The sequence below is a fragment of the Schistocerca americana genome, chromosome 3 (genome assembly GCF_021461395.2).
Source record: "Schistocerca americana isolate TAMUIC-IGC-003095 chromosome 3, iqSchAmer2.1, whole genome shotgun sequence".
NCBI classification, from domain to species: domain Eukaryota; kingdom Metazoa; phylum Arthropoda; class Insecta; order Orthoptera; family Acrididae; genus Schistocerca; species Schistocerca americana.
In genome coordinates this window covers 851,668,520-851,692,684 of record NC_060121.1, presented here as the reverse complement: position 1 = coordinate 851,692,684, position 24,165 = coordinate 851,668,520, and the positions used below count along the sequence as shown (strand labels likewise).

General features: G+C 44.4%; 1 protein-coding gene across 1 annotated transcript in view; it reads right to left on the bottom strand.

The window, feature by feature from the left end:
* LOC124606437 (serine/threonine-protein phosphatase rdgC) overlaps window positions 1-24,165 on the bottom strand; it is a 1,241,896-nt gene that overhangs the window by 277,998 nt on the left and 939,733 nt on the right. The gene's annotated exons all lie outside the window — the stretch shown is intronic.

The following is a 24,165-nucleotide window of genomic DNA, read 5'->3' as shown; positions in this document are numbered from 1 at the left end:
CCAAACCTGTGGAGATGCACAGGAAACGCGCCTTGGTCCATGACAAAGTGCACCATGCCGTGTGTTGGATTCATGAAATTCAAATTCATCTGCTCTCGGATACTGGGGACGAAAGCATAGACTCATCTTCCCTTGTTAGTTGTGCCGCGTTCTGTCTGACATGTATCAGTTCTCCGTTTGTTTCATGTCCGTTTGTCGTTTATCTCTTGTCCAGTTATTTCTCTTATTTTGCCACGTGTTCTCCTCTTCAGCCAGTTGGCAGCTGCTCTGTGGCGAACTGCAATATCTATAGGGAAAACTCCCAATACCACACACAGTGAATCACTCGAAGTTGTACCGAAAGCCGCTGAGATTCTGAGTAGAACACTCCTCTGGCCGCGCCTCACAACGATTTTATATGTACCTTAGCATAATCGATGCACCCAAGCACTAGCCACAAAACAAGTTATTGACGCAAAGAGTGCTGTGTAGTATGTCCTCATTGTCTGTAGGCGCACTCTATACTGTACAGACTTGCACGTTTATGCATGAGTTTCGTCACTTTGTTAACAGTTGGTCTGGCATGTTGGTTAAAGCGCAAGTGTTCGACAATATAAATGCGGAGGTATCTTGTCATAGCTTACCTTTTTATGTAAACTGAATGTGGAGGGGAAGAAAGGAAGGGAACTCATTATAAGAGCTGAGTCGGGACTTTATGCGGAATAAGAAAATACGTGCCGGTCCTGGACTGGAACTCAGGATCTTATGTTACTAGGCGCTGCATTAAACACTGCACCACCGGGACACAGTGTTTATCGCAAAGGCGCACTCCCCGGTCGACAAATATTCCCACCTAACGCCACCAATTTTCTGTCCATTTTCATGGTCTCCATGTTCGCAAATTTTTTTAATTGTTGGAGATCGAACGTAAAATTGCACCCGCACTGAGGCTTGTGGATTCACTCATCACTCATACTGTAATCACAATCTTTCACTGAAAGGAGCGATATGTGTAGACATTAAAGCAGTTATTAAAATATAATGAAATCGTTTCTGCTCTACAACTCCTCCTACTATATAGACACTTTTATATCACTTGAAAGGTGGCTACACTGATCCACAGCGCCAGAGATTGCGCCAAAGAGTTTTATTCAGCCGCCTCCACTGGCAGTGCTTGTTGAGATGTGGTAGTAGTCAGTGCTTGTCGAGAACTCGTGGTAGGCTGTGCTTGCTGAGATGTCGTAGTGAAAAGTGCTTGTTGAGAACTCGTAGTAGGCAGTTTTGTTGAGAAGTAGCGGAGTGCAGTGCTTGTCGAGATGTGGCAGTAGTCAGTTCTTGTTAAGATGTGGTAGCAGCGAGTGGGGGTGGAGATATTGTAATGATTAGAGTGCTTTTCATCAATATAAATGAAGGCGAAACAAAACTCTCTGGCGCTGTGGCTCAACTGACTTATGCTTATTAAATTAAGTTTAAAGTCAATAACATAGTAAAAATCATATTTTTAACGCTGTGTATGTAGCTATAGTTTTATTGAAAAAATGTGTAATTTTTACAAAGATCCTGACAGGCTCCATTTCACTCTGTATGCAAATTGTACGCAAAAATTATTCAAGGAACAAGCAAGTAACCAAACGTCGTTGCCAAAAATCACTGAACGTCGACTTATGGTCGTAAAAAAGACTTAACGAAACCAGTAAGCCATTACCTGTTGCCCTAGCACAGAGATGACGTTAATATGAATTAAATTTCAGATTTTATGGCTGTAAAAATTGCACAATAACGAAGTTCAAGTTTCTGCTTTAAGTATTTGCTTAATGTAAGCTTTTTATATGTTATCTTAGAACAGATAAATCAAGGTACAGTTCTGCTATATGAACTCTTGTTTTCGACAGTTCGTCGAAATTGAAAACCATGTCATTGCTACGTATACTCTTTTATTTTCACGACCGTGAAAAGCATTAGAATTACGGTGTGTCTGGATGTAAAAATTACTCCTCTGCAGATTTCTGTGTTGTCTGTAGTCATTTTTATTTTTTAGACTTTGTATGGTGTAGTATTTAAATTTTCAGTGAAAATGTAGCCGTGAAAATCTTGTTGTTTGTTAAAGGTCTTTTGTCATTTGATTCATAGAAGAGAGATAGAGTGCTTTTTAAATACTCTGATTTTATACAGAATTATCACAAACTGTTTGGGGTTTGGTGGCCCCTGGTTGACATATTGCCTGTCGGCTTCTATCTCGGTTTCTTCGGCCGCTGACTGACACTGGCAAATATTCAGACTCAATTGCTGGGGAGTCATTCTATACGAAATAGCCAAATTTCGGCAGGTTTTCCTGCCCGACCGCCACGATTGTCCATGAAATTTTAAGTCAACGCACCCACGTTTCCACAATGAATACTGGTAAAGTTTACCGTTCGACGAAGCAATACTGGGCGAAATATAAGTAGCCATTTCTTTGACTCCACACGCAACTTCGGCCACTGCGATCAGTAATTTCTGGCGACTTTGAGCTATAACGTCTCAGGCAATATATATTGACATAAATGAAATAAGGAGAACATGTACAATTTTATACGTTCTCTTACGAATAGTTATGTGAAGAATTTTACCAGCGAATCTAAGCCAGAGAATATTAGGCAAAATTGCCCGAAAAATTTCGACGTTAGTATTTTTATATCTCACGGACTAAAAGTATGATGAACGTGAAACATGGCATATCGTGACCTAACAACACAAGGTTATCAAATAAAATGTTTCATTTATATACCACATTCCAATACTGAATAAATTAAGTGGCAATTTGAATATTTTGAAGAAGGTAAACAATGGAGTATTTTCGTCCTGATTTTGCAGAAAACTGTGTTCTATAAAACTTTATACACTGGGTTCATCAGAAAGGCCATGGTGTTGTCCACAAAACAAAGAGTAGTTGATTATTCAAAGCGGGCTAACAAAGCTGAATAATCTGCATTAAACTTGGGCGCAGACATCGCAGCTTCAGAAAAATGTAAACTTCGGATTTTTAACTTCCTAGAGTAAACGCATTCTAAACATGAAAATTAATATGCAATAGATCGGTAACGCAAGGAAGTGGAATAAAAAATATCATTCACCTACTACACTCCTGGAAATTGAAATAAGAACACCGTGAATTCATTGTCCCAGGAAGGGGAAACTTTATTGAAACATTCCTGGGGTCAGATACATCACATGATCACACTGACAGACCCACAGGCACATAGACACAGGCAACAGAGCATGCACAATGTCGGCACTAGTACAGTGTATATCCACCTTTCGCAGCAATGCAGGCTGCTATTCTCCCATGGAGACGATCGTAGAGATGCTGGATGTAGTCCTGTGGAACGGCTTGCCATGCCATTTCCACCTGGCGCCTCAGTTGGACCAGCGTTCGTGCTGGACGTGCAGACCGCGTGAGACGACGCTTCATCCAGTCCCAAACATGCTCAATGGGGGACAGATCCGGAGATCTTGCTGGCCAGGGTAGTTGACTTACACCTTCTAGAGCACGTTGGGTGGCACAGGATACATGCGGACGTGCATTGTCCTGTTGGAACAGCAAGTTCCCTTGCCGGTCTAGGAATGGTAGAACGATGGGTTCGATGACGGTTTGGATGTACCGTGCACTATTCAGTGTCCCCTCGACGATCACCAGTGGTGTACGGCCAGTGTAGGAGATCGCTCCCCACACCATGATGCCGGGTGTTGGCCTGTGTGCCTCGGTCGTATGCAGACCTGATTGTGGCGCTCACCTGCACGGCGCCAAACACGCATACGACCATCATTGGCACCAAGGCAGAAGCGACTCTCATCGCTGAAGACGACACGTCTCCATTCGTCCCTCCATTCACGCCTGTCGCGACACCACTGGAGGCGGGCTGCACGATGTTGGGGCGTGAGCGGAAGACGGCCTAACGGTGTGCGGGACCGTAGCCCAGCTTCATGGAGACGGTTGCGAATGGTCCTCGCCGATACCCCAGGAGCAACAGTGTCCCTAATTTGCTGGGAAGTGGCGGTGCGGTCCCCTACGGCACTGCGTAGGATCCTACGGTCTTGGCGTGCATCCGTGCGTCGCTGCGGTCCGATCCCAGGTCGACGGGCACGTGCACCTTCCGCCGACCACTGGCGACAACATCGATGTACTGTGGAGACCTCACGCCCCACGTGTTGAGCAATTCGGCGGTACGTCCAGCCGGCCTCCCGCATGCCCACTATACGCCCTCGCTCAAAGTCCGTCAACTGCACATACGGTTCACGTCCACGCTGTCGCGGCATGCTACCAGTGTTAAAGACTGCGATGGAGCTCCGTATGCCACGGCAAACTGGCTGACACTGACGGCGGCGGTGCACAAATGCTGCGCAGCTAGCGCCATTCGACGGCCAACACCGCGGTTCCTGGTGTGTCCGCTGTGCCGTGCGTGTGATCATTGTTTGTATAGCCCTCTCGCAGTGGCCGGAGCAAGTATGGTGGGTCTGACACACCGGTGTCAATGTGTTCTTTTTTCCATTTCCAGGAGTATATTGTCCAATAGACTACAGATACATGGAAAAAAATGACGATATTTGTGAAATGACGAAAACCGGATATATTCGATATTCTTTTTTACAAAAGCTGTTTTGAAAACAGCCTCATCCGAAACGACGTATTTTTAAGAGTCCCTCTGCCCCCGGAACAATGGATTTAATATCCGACATGGGCTAACATAAATTGAGACACCACGGCCTGAAAAGTTGCACGGTCAATAAAGTATAAACTTTGGCTTCTAGGTCTCGTTGATAAAAGGAATGACAAAATTGAAGGTTTCCACACAGTAACCGAGAAACATAAGACTTTTCAGTATAATGTATCATTCTCGTAGTGCTTTTCAAATTTCTACAAAATCAGTTCAAACATGACTTTGATAATATTTTTAAAAATAATCATACACAATTTTCTTTTTTCTTTGCTTCTCAGCATAGTCCCCATTCAGGGGTAAATACTTAGTCGCGCGGTCCTACAGCTTTTTCATCAATCGGAAAAATAGTTTCTGTAAAATTCTGCAAAATGCTCTTTAAATGCAACTATCATTTCCCCATTTGATAAAAATTACTTCCCCCTAAGCCAAAGTTAGGGAATATTCTAGTGAATAGTAACAAATTCAAAGCATGTTAATGCACTTTCGCCACTGCTGTCGCTGACGTGTGGGATGCTGAAAGAGTACTTTTTTGCTCGCCAACATTGGTCCTTCAGCCAACCGAATTTTCAGACGATCGACCAATGAATCACAATAGGGTTCAGTCATGGATTCTACCTTTTTCCAAGTAATGAATGAGGATTATTCCTTGGGAATCCCAAAAAATAGCGGCCATCCCCTAACCAGTTGAGATAATGATCTTTACCTTTTCAGGGCATTTTCACCAGCCTATGTCGATTGTTGTGTCTGCAGTCTTGATTGTGGTGTATAACGATTGATTCAGGTTTGATCAAAAGTAACAAATCGGTGCTAAAATTCTTGCGGATTGCGATTAAACATCGCCAGATGTTGAAATGTTGTGCGGGATGCACTTTTCGTCGATATAAGCAACCGTGCCACCCATCACGCACATAGCTTCTCCATGGCCAGTTCTCCGTAGACGATATTGTTCACTCTCTCAGTTGAGATGCCTACAGTCTTAGTAATTTTATTCAGCGGTTTTGCATTAATATATCATGGATTTTGTCAATGGTTTCCTTTCAGGTGACCTCAATTGGACGACCAGAGCGCGCTTCGTCTTCGCTGCTTGTCCGGCCACGTTTACATTTATGAATCCAGATGTAAATGGTCTTCAATGATGGTGCAGAGACCACGTCAGGGTCATCCACTTCTGTTTTGATTTGTGCGGCAGTCCAATCCTTCAAATTAATATGTTTGGTAACAACACGAAGCTCTGTTTCCTCTAATTTCATTCGCAGTCGACACACTGACCGATTCAGACGACCTCTGTATGTCCATCTTTCTAGAGATGGTTAGGGGACTCGGCTGTTCGCTACAGGATGTCAAATCAAACAACTTTCAGTCGTCTAGTTTTTAAACTCATTTTATTGGGATGATTCGGCGATTTACTACGACATCTTGAGATCCCCGACTGATTCAACAGATGATGGTTGAATTGATCACTACAGCAAGCAGAAATCTACAGACATCAGTATTGCAATGCTGGCCCCTGTTTTGACCAGAATCGATCACGCAACAAACAAATACCAATTCGGCAGATGGTGCTTGAAATGATCGCTAAAGCAAGCAGAAATCTAGTTACCAGATTTCGAATGCTGGCCTCTATTTCGACGTGAAACAAGGTTGACTCTTCCTACACGTCGGTCAGGGGCTTCAAGATGGAGCAATAAATCGCCGAATCTGGTAGCCCAATAAAATGAGTTTAGAAACTAGACGACTGAAAATTGTTTGATTTGACATCCTGTATCGAACAGCCGAGTCCCCTAACCATCTCTGGAAAGATGGACTGTCAACAATAAAATTTATGCTTTACATTGTCGAAATTATTTATACGATCCTTAGAATGATTAAGGTTACCAACCATAAAGATGCAATAAAAACTTTCCGTTCTTTCATGGGATTTTGACAGATTTATCAAACCATCCTCGTAGGTCGGCACATTTTTCTGTATTTGTTATGATTCTTTTATTTTGTATGTTTTTTAACCGCAGATTTAAAACTGTTCCGTTGACTCTTCTTTTCACAATACTTATTTCAGTAACTGCTTCTGTCATTTTTCTGAAAGCGTAGCGAAATATTCTGCAAAAGCTAGACGCGTTACTTTGATTCCATTCAATTTCTTTCTAGAATTGGTTCGATATTTCGACGTTTGTCCTGGTCTTTAATACTATTTTTAAATTTTATTGGCATCTGAAAACTTACGAGGGTAATTCCAAAAGTAATGTCACCTATTTTTTTTATAAGTACATATACCTGTTTATTTCTACAATGGTTTACATCAGTTTACAGTTTCAACATTTAGCTATTTTTCAACATAATCACCATTTCTGTCGATGCATTTTTGTAGACTCTGTGGCAGTTTTCGTATGCCCATGTCATACCAGCTCGCCGCCATGCTGTTCAGAAAGTTATGAACATCTTCTTTCACCTCGTCGTCGGAGCTGAATCGCTTTCCGGCCAAATGTTCTTTTAACCTAGGAAGCAGGTGATAGTCACTGGACGCCAAGTCAGGAGTATAGGATGGGTGGCTGATTACATTCCACTGAAACTGTTGCAGGAGAGCAACGGTTTGCCGAGCGATGTGTGGGCGAGCGTTGTCACGGAGAATGTGTACGCCCTTGCTCAACATTCCTCTTCTCCGGTTCTGAATTGCTCGTTTGAGTTTTTTCAGAGTCCCACAGTACCTGTCAGCGTTAATTGAGGCACCAGCGATTGAAATGCGATGACGAGGTGAAAGAAGAAGTTCATAGCTTTCTGAACAGCACGGCGGCGAGTTGGTATGACATGGGCATACAAAAACTGCCACAGCGTCTTTAAAAATGCATCGACAGAAATGGTGATTATGTCGAAAAAATAGCTAAATCTTCAAGCTGTAAACTGATGTAAAGCCATTGTAGAAATAAACAGGCATATGTACTTATAAAGGCAGCGGCTTTGCCGCAGTGGATATACCGGTTCCCGTGAGATCACTGAAGGTAAGCGCTGTCGGGCGTGGCCGGCCTTTGGATGGGTGACCATCCAGGCCGCCATGCGGTGTTGCCATTTTTCGGGGTATCTTCAGCCTCGTGATGCCAATTGAGGAGCTACCGAATAGTAGCGGTTTCGGTCAAGAATACCATCATAACGACCGGGAGAGCGGTGTGCTGACCTCACACCCCGCCTATCCACATCCTCCTCTGAGGATGACGCAGCGGTCGGATGGTCCCGGTAGGCCACTCGTGGCCTGAAGACGGAGTGCCTTTTTATGTGCTTATAAAAATATAAGAGACCTTACTTTTAGGATTACCCTCGTATGTTACACTCAGTGCTATTAATCGATAATTACTAACACTATCCCATCCGAATTGTTGGCAACCTGTTACTAATTTCAGATAACATTGTCTACGTTCCACTACTGAATTCCTTCGGAGTTCTCAGGACGCTGTTCCGAAGTTGTACCTGCTGGACGGCAGGCTGTCGCCACAGTAGCAGCGACGGCAGAGGCTAATTTAGCGGCTGCCCGGGGATCGCCAAAGGAGCCGTGGCGTGCGGCGGTTTGCTGCGGCGCGGTACCGGTATAGGATTGAGAGCAGGCGCCGCCCCGCCTAAGTGGCCTGATGCCCACTCGATGAGGTGGCTAACGCAGTTACGGGCCTCGCCAGGAGTCCTGCTGCCACAGTGGACGGGGTGAGGGCTACGGCAGCGCGGGCGAGTGGAGTTGGGTGGTGCAGTGTGGGAGGGGGGAGGGGGGGGGGGGGAGAGCGCACTGTGGTGGCTGGCGTGGCGGACGCAACCTGCAGGCCACCGCTCACCGCGCCAGAGAAACTCGCTAACTCGGTGCCGCCCACGCAGCCTCGGTTAATTGGATCCCATGGAACCGCGCAGTAGGCCACCTTCCTTTGTGCTGCCCCGTCTTTGCAATAGTGGAAATAACACGAAACTGCAATTGCCGTACTGCACAAAGCACTGCTAATAGAATAACCCACTGCCGTAAAAAAAAATCTGTACACTCTTTTAGAAGTTTCCAGTTCACTCAACGTTTCTTACTGCCACATTGCATATTGAGTAATTGAAATGATTATATTTACAGATTCATAGCACAAGGGCTTCTGAGATACCTGATGTCGACCCATGCTCAAACACCAATATTAGTACGTGGTGTAGCCTTGACGGGTGGCAATGCAGGTGCTGACTCTGGTACCCAGACGAAGGTATATATGACGGATATCTTACAGGCATTTGTTATGCCACACCTGCTCGACCTGTTCACGTAATTACACTACTGGCCATTAAAACTGATACACCACGAAGATGACGTGCTATAGACACGAAAATTAACCGACAGGATGAAACTGCTGTGATATGCAAATGATTAGCTTTTCAGAGCATTCAGAAAAGGTTGGCGCCGGTGGTGACACCTACAACGTGCTGACATGGGGAAAGAAAGCTTCAACAGATTTCTCATACACAGACAGCAGTTGACCCACGTTGCCTGGTGAAACGTTGTTGTGATGCCTCGTGTAAGGAGGAGAAATGCGTACCATCACGTTTCCGACTTTGATAAAGGTCGGATTGTAGCCTATCGCGATTGCGGTTTATCGTATCGCGACATTGCTGCTCGCGTTGGTCGAGATCAAATGACTGTTAGCAGAATATGGAATCGGTGGGTTCAGGAGTGTAATACGGAACGCCGTGCTGGATTCCAGCAGCCTCGTATCACTAGCAGTCGAGATGACAGCCATCTTATCTGCATCTCTGTAATGGATCGTGCAGCCATGTCATGATCCCTGAGTCAACAGATGGGGACGTTTGCAAGACAACAACCAACTGCATGAGCAGTTCGACGACGTTTGCAGCAGCATGGACTATCAGCTCGGAGACCATGGCTGCGGTTACCCTTGACGCTGCATCACAGACACGGGCGCCTGCTATGGTGTACTCAACGACGAACCTGGGTGCACGAATGGCGAAACGTCATTTTTTCGGATGAATCCAGGTTCTGTTTACAGTATAATGATGGTCGCACCCGTGTTTGGCGACATCGCAGTGAACGCGCATTGGAAGCGTGTATTCGTCATCGCCATACTGGCGTATCACCCGTTGTGATGGTATGGGGTGCCATTGGTTACACGTCTCGGTCAACGTGATGGTACGCATTTCTCCTCCTTACACGAGGCATGACAACGTTTCACCAGGCAACGCCGGTCAACTGCTGTTTATGTATGAGAAATCGGTTGGACACTTTCCTCATTTCAGCATGTTGTAGGTGTCGCCACCGGCGCCAACCTTGTGTGAATGCTCTGAAAAGATAATCATTTGCATATCACAGCATATTCTTCCTGTCAGTTTAAATTCGCGTCTGTAGCACGTCATCTTCGTGGTGTAGCAATTTTAATACCCAGTAGTGTTTTCAGTGGGGACAGGAAGCACACATCATGCATAGAGGTGGTAGTGAAAAGGGTGTGATATAGAACCTTAACTCAAGACCGTCTGGAGCAATTTAAATAAAATGTAGATGACTCAGTCTTTGTAAAATTATTTCTAGAGGTATATTTTGAACGTAATATATAACAACCTGCCCTTTTTCTCGCACGACTTACTGCACAGGCAGATTCCATATTTCTATATTTCAGGAGAGCGTTTGACATAATGAGGCTCTGAACACCGTTAACAAGGGTGCGACCGCATGAAATAGTTTTCAAGACATATGAGTGGCTCGAAAACGTCTTAAGTAATAGAACCCAATATGTTGTCCGCGACGGCTAGTGTTCATCAGAGACACGGGCTTCGTCAGGAGTGCCTCAGGACTGATATTATTTTCTGTGTGCATAAATGATCAGCTGGGCTGTATGGCAAACAATCTGCGGTTGTATGCTGATGATGCTGTGGTGTATGGTAAGGTGTCGAAGTCGAGTGACTATACAAAGACACAAGATGACTTAGACAAAATTTGTAATTCTTGTGATGAATGGCAGCTAGTTCTAAATGAGGAAAAATGTAAGTTAATGCGGATGAGTTCAAAATGGTGAAATGGCTTTGAGCACTACGGGACTTAACTTCTGAGGTCATCAGTCTCCTATAACTTACAACTACTTAAACCTAACTAACCTAAGCACATCACACACATCCACGCCCGAGACAGGATTCGAACCTGCGACCGAAGCGGTCGCGCGGTTTCAGACTGTAGTGCCTAGAACCGTTCGGCCAAAACGGCCGGCAATGCGGATGAGTAGGAAAAACAAACCCGTAATGTTCGGATTTAGAACTAGTAGTGCCATGCTTGAAACAGTCACGCTATTTAAGTATCTGAGTGTGACACTGCAAAGCCTTATGAAATGGAACGAACATACGACGAGTGTGGTAGGGAAGGCGAACTGTTGACTTCAGTTTACTGGGAGAATTTAGGAAAAGTTGCTTCATCTATGACGAAGACGGCGTATGTAGCACTAATGTTACCCATTCTTGAGTACTGTTCGTGTGTTTGAGATCCCTACCAGGTCGGATTAAAGGAAGACATCGAAGCAGTTCAGAGGCGGGCTGGTAGGTTTGTTACCGGTAGGTTAAAATGATACGCAAGTATTACGGAGATACTCAGAGATCTCAGCTGGAAATCTCTGGAGGGAAAGCGGCGTTCTTTTCGAGCAACACTGTTGAGAAAATTTATAGAACCGGCATTTGAAGCTGACTGTAGAACGATTCTACTGCGGCCAGCGTAAATTACGCGTGAGGATTTAGAAGCTTAGACACGAAAAAATTTGCATCACAAGGAGGCTTGTACATAGTCGCTTTTCCGGCGCGCTGTGACTAATAGTGGTACTCTGTACCCTCCGCCCCACATAGTAAGGTGGCTTGTGACTGAAAATGTAAAAATATTCCTTAACGACAGTTTTCAGTATCAAATCCGTAGTTTTCGGGATCACTAGACGTATTGGTGAGAGTCTCTATGACGTTCCATCCATAGCGTTGGTGGTAGGGGAGGGGGGTCCAGAAACAGTGACGTATTAGCATACTTTTGTAACGTCTGAAGGAATTTCTACCAAAACTGACACATCTATCGCTTCCTACGTGTAAAAATGTACTATGACAGCAACGTACTCCTAACACCTCTATGACTGTGGGTTTTGGGTGGAAAGACGTGACAGAAAATCCCGGGGCAACTTCAACCCAATTTGAATATACCTACTCATGAATTTTATAAAAGTAACTTGGGCATAAGATACTCTTAGTATCGCCAGGGACGGAGAATGACGACAAGAAGGAATGACATGTACAAACGTCTAAAAACGACCTGTTGCTAATTTTTTCTTTTAATTAGTTTTCTTGGAATAATTTAAAAGTTTGAACCGCAATTTGTCTCTTATTTTGCGTTGTTCAGCGTATCGCCCACGTCGTGAGAATAAACACTGTAGAGAGCCAATAATTTTGCCACTGTGCTTCCGGACCAAATATATTGCTACACGGCTGAATACCACGGATACATTCAATGTCCTCTCTGCATTATCGTGGTGTAAAACAGCTGAGAATCAGATAGCTCCCACAACCCTCTTTCTTCAACGACAATAAGTAATTGGCCGAATTACAGGTCTCGTCAGAATTCGGTTGAAACTACAGGGTGACATTCGTAAGAGATAAGGATGAAAAACGCGTAGAAATATGATAGAATATATCCACGGGGTGGACGATTTTAATCTGTAATGTGGACTAACTCGGGATAGAGACCAGATACAGCAAAATTTCGTAGATAAAATTTATAGTTGGCAAAGAGGGGCACAAATCACTACTAATGGCCGTGACCTTGAAAGTGATTTTCAAGATGATTCGGAGGTTAAAGTGTGGTTTTACGTGGGAACCTAGTATCTGCTTTTAGATTTGAAAAGAACGGCTAATTCCACGTTTAAAATGATGCAGTATTCAAGGTTATGGTGAGGTGCAATGAAGGTAAAATAAGGAAATAGTTTTTTAGTTCTAGTAGTAATTAACTCGAAATAGAGGAGTGGTAACGCAAAATACAATGTTAGATACGAATTATGAGGCGCATAACCGGTCACACATCATTTCTAATAATCATGATGTAAAAGGTAATTATCAAAGGTCATTCGAAGGTTGAGTTTCGTTTCAAGGAAAACGCTATTTGTTCGCTTCCACACCATTTTCTATTCTTTATTGTTATTTTCACACCTGATACAGGTAAGCCAGCAGCGGCATACTACGCCGTTATCGCCAACAGATGTGACAAACGATACAAAAGGAGACAATCGAAAAACAGACGTGGTGGCTATCCAAACGCAGACATACAAAATTAAAATACACGGAGCCGTTCACGGGCGCAGTGTCCAAAATGAAAACGTCCAGAAAAAAAAAAACCGATGGCGATGATCTCCGACGCGCGAATGTCACACCATTCGGTACCGGTAAAGTCACTGACAAACCGTTCAGAAGTCATGAGGATTTTGTTTCATATAGTTCAGTAATTTTGTCTCATATAGTTCAATAATTGTCACGCTGTACATGTTACATATATAGCAGATAGCGTTCCAGGAGATATACAGGGTGGTCCAATAATAGTGACCGGGCCAAATATCTCGCTAAATAAGCAGCAAACGAAAAAACTACAAAGAACTAAACTTACCTAGCTCGAAGGGGGAAACCAGATGGCGCTGTGGTTGGCCTGCTAGATGGCGCTGCCATAGGTCAAACGGATATCAACTGCGTTTTCTAAAATAGGAATCCCCATTTTTTAATTACATATTCGTGTAGTACGTAAGGAAATATGAATATTTTGGTAGGACCACTTTTTTCTCTTTGTGATACATGGCGCTGTAATAGTCAGAAAAATATGGCTCACAATTTTAGACGAACAGTTGGTAACAGATAGATTTTTAAATTAAAATACAGAACGTAGGTACGTTTTAACATTTATTTCGGTTGTTCCAACGTGATACATTTACGTTTGTGAACTTATCATTTCTGAGAACGCATGCTGTTACAGCGTGATTACCTGTAAATTCCACATTAATGCAATAAATGCTGAAAATGACGTCCGTCAATCTCAATGCATTTCGCAATACGTGTAACGACATTCCTCTCAACAGCGAGTAGTTCGCCTTCCGTAATGTTCGCAGATGCATTGGCAATGTGCTGACGCATGTTGTCAGGCGTTGTCGGTGGATCACGACAGCAAATATCCTTCAACGTTCCCCACAGAAAGAAATCCGAGGACGACAGATCCGGTGAACGTGCGGGCCATGGTATGGTGCTTCGACGACCAATCCACCTGTCATGAAATATGCTATTCAATACCGCTTCAACCGCACGCGATCTATGTGCCGGAAATCAATCATGTTGGAAGTACATCGCCTTTCTGTCATGCAGTGAAACATCTTGCAGTAACATTGATAGAACATTACGTAGGAAATCAGCATACATTTAGATTGCCATCGACAAAAAGGGGGCCAAATATCTTTCCTCCAATAACGTCGCACCATACATTAACCCGCCTAGGTCGCTGATGTTCCACTTGTCGCAGCCATCGTGGATTTTCCGTTGCCCAATAGTGCATGTTATGCCGGCTTATGTTACCGCAATTGGTGAGTGACGCTTCGTCGCTAAATAGAAATCGTGCAAAAAATCTGTTATCATCCCGTAATTTCTCTTGTGCCCAGTGGCAGAACTCTACACGACGTTCATAGTCGTCACCATGCAATTCCTCGAGCATAGAAATATGGTACGGGTGCAATCGATGTTGATGTAGCATTCTCAACACCGACGTTTTTGAGATTCCATATTCTCGCGCAATTTGTCTACTACTGACGTGTGGATTAGCCACGACAGCAGTTAAAACACCTACTTGGGTATCATTATTTGTTGCAGGCCGTGGTTGACGTTTCACATGTGGCTGAATACTTCCTGTTTCCTTAAATAACGAAACTATCCGGCGAACGGTCCGGACACTTGGATGATGTCGTCCAGGATACCAAGCAGCATAAATAGCACACGCCCGTTGGGGATTTTGATCACAATAGCCATACATCAACACGATATCGACCTTTTCCTCAATTGGTAAACGGTCCTTTTTAACACGAGTAATGCATCACAAAGCAAATATCGTCCGCACTGGCGGAATGTTACGTGATACCACGTACTTATGGCTCTGTGCACTATGGGACTTAACATATGTCGTCATCAGTCCCCTAGAACTTAGAACTACTTAAACCTAACTAAGATCCATGCCCGAGGCAGGATTCGAACCTGCGACCGTACCGGTCACGCGGGTCCAGACTGCAGCGTCTAGAACCGCACGGCCGCACCGGCCGGCCCATGTACTTATACGTTTGTGTCTATTACAGCGCCATCTATCACAAAGCGAAAAAAGTGGTCCAACTAAAATAATCGTATTTCTTTACGTACTACACGAATATGTAATAAAAAATGGGGGTTCCTATTCTTAAAAAAACGCAGCTGATATCCGTTTGACCTATGACAGCGCCATCTAGCCGTCCAACCATACCGCCATCTGGTTTCCCCCTTCAAGCTAGACAAGTTTCGTGCTTTGTATTTTCTTCGTTTGAGGCTTATTTCGTGAGATATTTGGCCCGGTCACTATCAGTGGAGCACCCTGTATGTCACATGAACATTCGATTGAAATGTTGTATCAAAATTTTAATGCAGCCCGTTTAGAAGTTTCGGAGATAGGATATTTTGAAGAAACGAACGTCTAGGTTTTTACCTGTAGAGGTCAAACATTAATACATCCGGTAAACTGCACGGATGGCTTCCTGGCTGGAAATGGAGGAAAAAAAAGTGCTGTGAACATGTGTCCGGAAATGAATCGTTTCCACGGTAGATGGCGCTGACGAAAGAAAAGCTCCTCTCACAACGTGCCGTATGTTCCTTGTGTGTTGCAGGCTGTGTTATTGACGCAGCCTACTGCAGACAGCAGAATGGCCCGGTACTCACGTAGGGATCAAGCCGAGATGATGTTCGTGTACGGCCCAGCAGATGGAAACGGTCGAGAGGCAGCGCGGCTATACCAGCACAGTACCTTCACAGGCACCAACCACATCACACAACATTTCAAACTCTTTTAGAGCATTTGTGTGATCATGGATCCCTTCAGACAGACTAACATGCAGGGAGGCGACGGACTATGCGTACTCCAGATTTGGAGGACAGAGTTCTAGAGGAAACTGAGGCGAACCCTAGTACAAGCTTCAGGCAAGTGGCCCGCCAACACGGTGTAAGCCAAACTACGAGTATGTGTATCATACAAGACAACCGGTAGTACCCCTATCACCTGCAACGAGTGCGAGGATTGTCAGCAGCGGGTTTCCCTGTACGGGAAGGATTTTGTCGGTGGTTTTTGTGCCACCCTATCACAATTATGGGACTTCTGTCATTAACCCTCTTTACCGACGAAGTAACATTTACCAGAACTAGCATCATCGATATGCATACTCGTTATCCACGCTCTACAGACCATCCTCAGGGAATGGTTGAGGCGTATCACCATCATCGTTTCAGCATGTGTGGGCAGGGATTATTCGTGAACAGATACTTGGACTGGTTATTGCTCCACAACGCCTCGATCGAGGAACGTTCCTGGACTTCCTGCAGAATATTCTGCCTGGGTTGCTACACAATGTGCCTTTGGCAATACAACATGTTATATCGTTTCTACATGACGGCGCAACATCTCACTTCCGCATTACAGTTCGACGACATCTTCCCCTACGCTGGACAGGAGTGGAAGTAGTGTATCATGGCCTTCTCTATAATCGTACTTAAACTACCTGAAAAAGCATTGTGTATGCTGAACCAGTTCCTGATGTGCAGACCCTTCAACAGGGGTTTCACGACGCCTGTGCCGCTATTCAGGGAGAGGCCAGAATGTGCGGAAGAGTGTGGCAAGTCATGGTGCGACGTGTGAACGCGTGTAATGCATCCCCTGGAGGTCACTTTGAACATCTGTTGGGACACGGATACGATGCAGCCCTGTACTGTGTTCCTGGACGACGCACACCGTTCATTTCCGGACAAATGTTCATGGTTTTTTCCTCCATTTTCAGTTACGAATCCTTCCCTGCACTTTGTTGGTTTTAGTAGTGTTCAACCAGTATTTAAAAACTGTAAATGTTCCTAATGGCATATATCCAACCATTTTTGATGGAACACTTTGAAATTTTGATACAACACTGCACTGGAATACGCACGTGTGTTATTTACCTATTTTTTTAATGTACGTAATATCACACACACACACACACACACACACACACACACACACACACACACACAATGAGGTGACGAAACTCAGGGGATACCTCCTAATATGGCGCCGGACCTCCTTCTGCCCGGTGAAGTGGAGCAACTGAACGTGTCATGGACTCCACAAATCGTTGGAAGTAAACTGCAGAAATATTGAGCAGTGATGCCTCTATGGCCGTCCATAATTGCGAAAGTGTTGCCAGTGCAGGGTTTTGTGCACGAACTGACCTCTCTATTAGGTCCCATAAATTTTCGACTGGATTCATGTCGGGTGATCTGAGTGGCCTAATCATTCGTTAGGATTGTCCAGAATGTTCCTCAAACCTAGAATGGTACCCTTCTATCGTTGTTTGGGAACAGGAAGTTCATGAACGGCCGTAAATGGTCTCTAAGTAGCCGAACACAACCATTTTCAGTCAGTGATCGGTTCAGTTGGTCCAGAGGACGTAGACCATTCCAAGTAAACACAGCCCACACCATAATGAAGCCATAACCAACTTGCACAGTGCCTTGTTGATAACTTGGGTTCATGGCTTTGTGGGGTCTGTGCCACACTCGCACCATACCATCAGCTCTTAGCAACTGAAGTCGTAACTCATCTGATCATGCCACGATTTTCCACAAGTCTGTTGTCCAACCGATAAGCTTACGACACCGTGAGAGGTGCCGCAGGCGATGTCGTGCGTTTAGCATAGGTATTCACGACGGCCGTCTGCTGCCGTAGCAGCATATTTCGCAGCACTGTTCTAACGAATACGTTCTTCGTACGTTCCACATTGACTCCTACGGTAATTCAAAGAAAGTCTACGGTCAGTAGCGCAGAAGTACCCACACCGTGATACTAGTTGGAGGCGACTTTAGCTTACCGGGTGTAGACTGCCAAGACTATGGATTCACTGCGGCGGGTACAGACAGACAGTCATGCGAAGTACTGTTGAACACGTTTTCTGAAAACTCTCATGAGCAGTTAACTCGGCAGTCCACATGCAATGGAAGTATCTTAGACCTTGTAGTTATGAATAGGTCGGACCTTACCGATATGTCAACGCAGAAACGGCGATTAGCTATCATATCGTTAAAGCAACTATGGTTACGAAATTTAAGGGGAGTTGTACTAACTTTTGGTTAAATAATCGATTTTTTAATTGCAATTTTGGATCCATAAAAGTGTTTAGAATCCACTCCTGAAACGGTTTTCTCGAATACGGAACTGAAATGTTTATTATTCACGGTTGAACAAAAAAATGCACCTGCCTGAAATCGACGAGTTATTGTTTCGTTGCTTAGGAGGAAACACACAAAATTCAAATGAATGTTCTAACGCGTGTGTTTGGAAGTTAGCCTCCAAGCATTTGCATTCTGGTGCTAAAACTGTGGAGATTTCGACATTCCCGGCAGTGAGCAGCTTTAACGAAGGCTGTTCAGCAATTCTGAAGACCATGACAACGATGGACGTCACCCTGGGACTCTATTCCACAGAGTTCTCCAAGCATTCGGAGGACCACCGGATTCAAGTGGCCGAAAACCGCTTGTCACCGGCCGTACGAGCGGCTCTGGAGCAGCGTAGGATGCCCCAGATCGAGCAGACCGCTCTCTATGAGGACGAAGAAGGACCAGTTTATGGACCCGGAATAGCAGATTGAACGTGCGTTGTATAATATTGGATTTATATGTAGTCAAAGCTTCAAACGCGTTTTTCCCGAAATGGCGATTCTCTTTATCGAACTGTATGGTAACTTCAAATCTACTGAACCGATTCGCATAATTCTTTGTTTCTGACGAAGCTAACTAAATTTTCTAGGTGTTGTACCACTTTTATTCCGATCCATCAACTATAAATATTTTTACGTGGCCGACGAAGTCGAAAAATCGATGAAAAACCCCTATTTTTTTTAATGGTCGCAATTTTGTTTCGTGTGGTCAAATAACTTAAGGTACAACTTCTATGGAATCTTATATACTTCGCTGACGTCAACTCAATTTTGGTTTCAGACGACCCGGCTGACCTCTGATATACCCCACGTGAGGGTCTACATCGAAATTTTGTTTCGTTCCTATGGCATTTCCGTCTTTGCTCTTCGACATTTCCGGTCGAAAAAATTCCAGTTTGTAGAAGAATACGAATAAACATTTTGACCAAATTTGACGTTGATATCTATAACGCATCCCGAGAAAAATATTCTCAAGGAACATGTTTTTTCGAGCCAAAGATAGTAAAACTCCCAATAAATCAGCTAATAAGGCTGTGAAAGTGTTTCTGCTAGAAAGAGTGGACTTGTGTTGGTTACCATCTCATTCAGACAATGGCATGACAGCACTTAGTTTCTGTAAGGGAGACGCAGAGGAATTATGGAAAAGTGTAAACAGGTTGTTAATCTTGGTCTGGAGAATTCTGTGCCTAGTAAGTGGATTAAGGACGGAAAAGACCCACCGTGGTTTAATAACGAGATTCGAAAATGCTGAAGAAGCAGGGGCTGTCGCGCTTTCGGTTCAAAGGAGAACGCGAAAAAAGAAAAGGTTCGCACGTCTGTGAAAATATATGCACGAAGCATACAACTACTACCACCGATGAGCAGCAGGAGATCTGGAGGAGATCCGGAGAAAATTTTAGTCCCATGAAAAATCGCTAAGCAGGACTAAGGCTTTCATTCAGTACCTTGATGACCAGTATGGCGTGAAGTCGAAGATAACAAAACGAAAGGCGAAGTTTTAAATTCCTTATTTAAGTTATCGTTCACGCAGAACCGTATAAATACAACGTCATTTGACCATCGGGTAGATTCCCGTAAGAACGACATAGTAATGAGCATCCTTAGCGTAGGAAAACAACTGAAAGATCTGAAGGCAAATAAATCACCAAGTCCTGATGGAATCCCAGTTTGGTTTTCACAGAGTATACTACGGCATTGACCACTTGTCCAGTGTGCATTTATCGTGAATCTCCTGCCCAACACAAAATCCCAATCCCGACAGCTGACGCTGGGAAGTACAGCCAGAAGACACATGGTCGAACTTCCAGCACTTAAAGCACCGCATCGGGGGAGGCTTATATGGCTTCACATCACAGCGGTAGCCCATCACCTAGACCTTCTCGAGTAATGTGTCACCCTCGAAGGCCAAGATGAAGGCACCAGAAGCAACCTGATTATCCCTAAGAAAAAGGCGCAGGTGACAGCAGTATATAAGACGGGTACAAAAACGGACCCGCAAAATTACAGACCAATATTCCTAACTTCGATTTGCTGCAGAATCCATGAATATATTCTCAGCTCGAATATATTAAACTTTTCTGTGACTGAGTAGCTGATGTCCACGAATCAGTATGGTTTTAGAAAGCATCGAACGTGCGAAACTTAGCTTTCCCTTTCCTAACATGAAATACTTCAAGCTATAGATGAAAGGCAACGGGCAGAATTCATATTTCTAGATTTCCGAAAAGCATTTGACGCCATGCCCAATTGTAGGCTGTTAACGGAGATACGAACATATGGAAGAAGTTCCCATATATTTGAGTGGATCGAAGATATCTTAAGTAATAGAACTCGGAATGTTGTCCTCAACGCCGAGTGCTCATCACTGACAAGGGTATCGTCAGGAGTGTCCCAAGAAAGTGTGATAGGACTGCAGTTGTTCTTTATATACATAAATGATATGGCGGAAACGGTAGGCAGTAATCTGTGGTTGTTCGCTGATGACGCTGTGGTGTATGGTAAGGTGTCGAAGTTGGGTGGCTGTAGGAATGAATGTGTAAAAATGTAAGTTCATCCGGCTGAGTAGGAAGAACAAACCTGTAATGTTTGGTTACAGTATTACTAGTGTCCTGCTTGACACAGTCAAGTCGTTTAAATATCTGGTCGTAACGTTGCAAAGCATATAGAACGCTGGTGAGACCTATTCTTGAGTACTGCTCGCCGGCCGAAGTGGCCGTGCGGTTCAAGGCGCTGCAGTCTGGAACCGCAAGACCGCTACGGTCGCAGGTTCGAATCCTGCCTCGGGCGTGGATGTTTGTGATGTCCTTAGGTTAGTTAGGTTTAACTAGTTCTAAGTTCTAGGGGACTAATGACCTCAGCAGTTGAGTCCCATAGTGCTCAGAGCCATTTGAACCATTTTGAGTACTGGTCGAGTGTTTGGGATCTGTACCAGGTAGGACTGAAGGAAGATATCGAAGCGATTCAGAGGCCCGGTTGGTAGATTTGTTACCGGTAGGTTCGAACAGCACGTAAATATTACGGAGATGCATCGGGAACTCAAATGGGAATCCCTGGAGGGAAGGGAACATTCTTTGCAAGAGACATTACTGAGAAAATTCAGAGAACCGGCATCCGAAGGTGACTGCTGAACCATTCTACTGCAGACAGCATACACGGCGCTTAAGTTCCACTAAGATAACATACGAGAAATTAGGACTCATACGAAGGCATACAATCCGTCGTTTTTCACTCGCTCTGTTGGCGACTGGAACAGGAAAAGAAATGACTACTAGTGATGCAGGGAATCCCCGCCTAGCACCGTCCGGTGGATTGCGGATTATCTATGTAGATGTAGATTTCACACAGTGTTAATTGACTATTAGCGCTGATAAGACAACGCAAAATCACTGCTTTCGGTCGTTAAATATAGGCTGTCAGTCATAGTGTTATCCGTGGTGAGAGGCAATGCCTCAATTTTGTTATTCTCGGCACACTGTTCACACTGTGGATATGGGAATACTGGACTCCCTAAAGATTTCGGAAATGGAACGTCCCATGGGTCTAGCTCCAAGTACCATTCCGCGTTCAAAGTCTGGTAATTCCCGTCGTGCACCCATGAACATGTCGGAAACCTTTTCACATGAATCACCTGACTACCAATGACAGCTCCGCCAATGAATACACTGCCCTTTCATACCTTGGGTACCCGGTACTACCGCCATCTGTATACGTGCATACGACCGAGCGAGGTGGCGCAGTGGTTAGCACACTGGACTCGCATTCGGGAGGATGACGGTTGAATCCCGCGCACGGCCATCCTGATTTAGGTTTTCCATCATTCCCCTGAATCGCTCCAGGCAAATGCCGGGATGGTTCCTTTGAAAGGGCACGGCCGTCTTCCTTCCGAAACAACCCAACCCCTATACGTGCCTATCGCTATCACGCAACTTTTGCCACCTCACTGTATACAGGATGTTCTGAAGTTCCCTTTACAAACTTCTGGGACGTGAAGAGGGGAGTGAGTACATAATATTTTGAATGGGAACTCATGTCCGGGAAAGTACCGTTTCTCAATCCCGTCTCCGGCTATCCTGATTTAGGTTTTCCGTGATTTCCCCAAATCGTTTCAGGCAAATGCCGGGATGGTTCCTTTGAAAGGGCACGTCCGATTTCCTTCCCAATCCTTCCCTAACCCGAGCTTGCGCTCCGTCTCTAATGACCTCGTTGTCGACGGGACGTTAAACACTAACCACCACCACCAAGTACCGTTTCGGACTGTTTCAATTTCGACATTTTACTCATTCACTTCTGATTGAGGAATTGAATTAGATGTGACGGAGTACAAGTGTTAGGTAACAATTCGAAAGAAAACATAACATAACGAAACATGCATTGATCATTTAAGCATATATGTTTGTATTAACATTTAAACATTAAGTGCTTACGTTATTCCAAAACAAAGAACAAACGAGCATAGTGTACCTAAACATCTCAACTGAAGCTGCCGTAGAATGGAAATGATGCGTTTCCGGGCGTGGATTCCTGTACAAAATATTAATACTTACTCTCTTCTACAAGTCCTGGAGGACTGTAAAGGGGTTTCCGAATATATATATAGCAATCTAAAAACAAGTCTTTTTGGAATGGAAAGTTGCGTCCAAAGTCCAAAGCAATCGGTCAAGAACTTTCGTAGGTACATGGTGTTGAACCAATGAAGATTTCCATATATATATATAGGTAACGCATGTGTTAAAGAACCAACTTGATGGGGAGATCGGTGATAATGAAATCTAAGTAATTGTGGTGCTGTATATCAGTACACATTTCTAATAATTTCTTATAGTCATTGATTTGTAATACAACGTGTCACTAATTGCGGGATGTCAGATGGGAATGTAGGCAAACGAAAAACTTTCGTAGCGATTGTAAGTGGATTTAATATTTGTAGCGAATTTTCTGAACGAGACTCAAGGTGTGTTTACCTATGCAGAATTTGATGTTACATTCCAGCGCAGAAAAACCTGTCAGCGTGCAGCAGCACTCAGGTAATAATTTCGGATGGAGTACCAGTCGATCGCAGAGACATACAGTGAACGATATGACACATTTCTGAAACACTCTTGCCCTATTTAATATAGGCGTCAACCACAAAGGGCACTCTATTAATATGCACTCTGACCGAATTTCACCCTGCGCTTACTCTGACAAGCGTGCAGTGCCGTGATTTATTGATTACGTCCAGTAATGTTAATGGCGTACAATAACTCGAGCTTCTGTAATGAATAGTTCAGCAACTGTCGGAATTCATACATATGATTAGCCGCAGTGCACTGAATCACTGTAGCTAATAGGATATGCGCTAAAGCCGTTTGTTTGCAATGAGGAAAACAACTGCTTATATTCTTTGATTAACAAACAGTGCTTTGTGTGCCACGATTTCAACAGGATTTACTATAACAACTCCCGACGAACGTCACACTGAATTTCATTTGTGGACGTTGCTTCAGACGGATCCTTGAGTACTTGTTTTAAAACTCCAGGGGCAAATAGTTCCCTCATCCTTTCAGACTGGTTGATTGAAATAATTCCGTGTTTACTGTCAAATAAAAAGAGTAGCAATCCTCGTCATTTGTTCACAAAATACCTTTCGTAGCTCACCGACAGTTGCCATCGGCGAACTGAAAGAGTAGTTTTTCCGACAGGTAAATAGTAACCTGGCCAGAGGAGGTTGGGTTGTGTTGGGTTGTTTGGGGGAAGAGACCAAACGGCGAGGTCATCGGTCTCATCGGATTAGGGAAGAATTTGGAAGGAAGTCAAATGGTTCAAATGGCTCTGAGCACTATGGGACTTAACTGCTGAGGTCATCAGTCCCCTAGAACTTAGAACTACTTAAACCTAACTAACCTAAGGACATCACGCACATCCATGCCCGAGGCAGGATTCGAACCAGCGACCGTAGCGGTCGCGCGGTTCCAGACTTTAGCGCCTAGAACCGCTCGGCCACACGGGCCGGCTGGGAAGGAAGTCAGCCGTGCCCA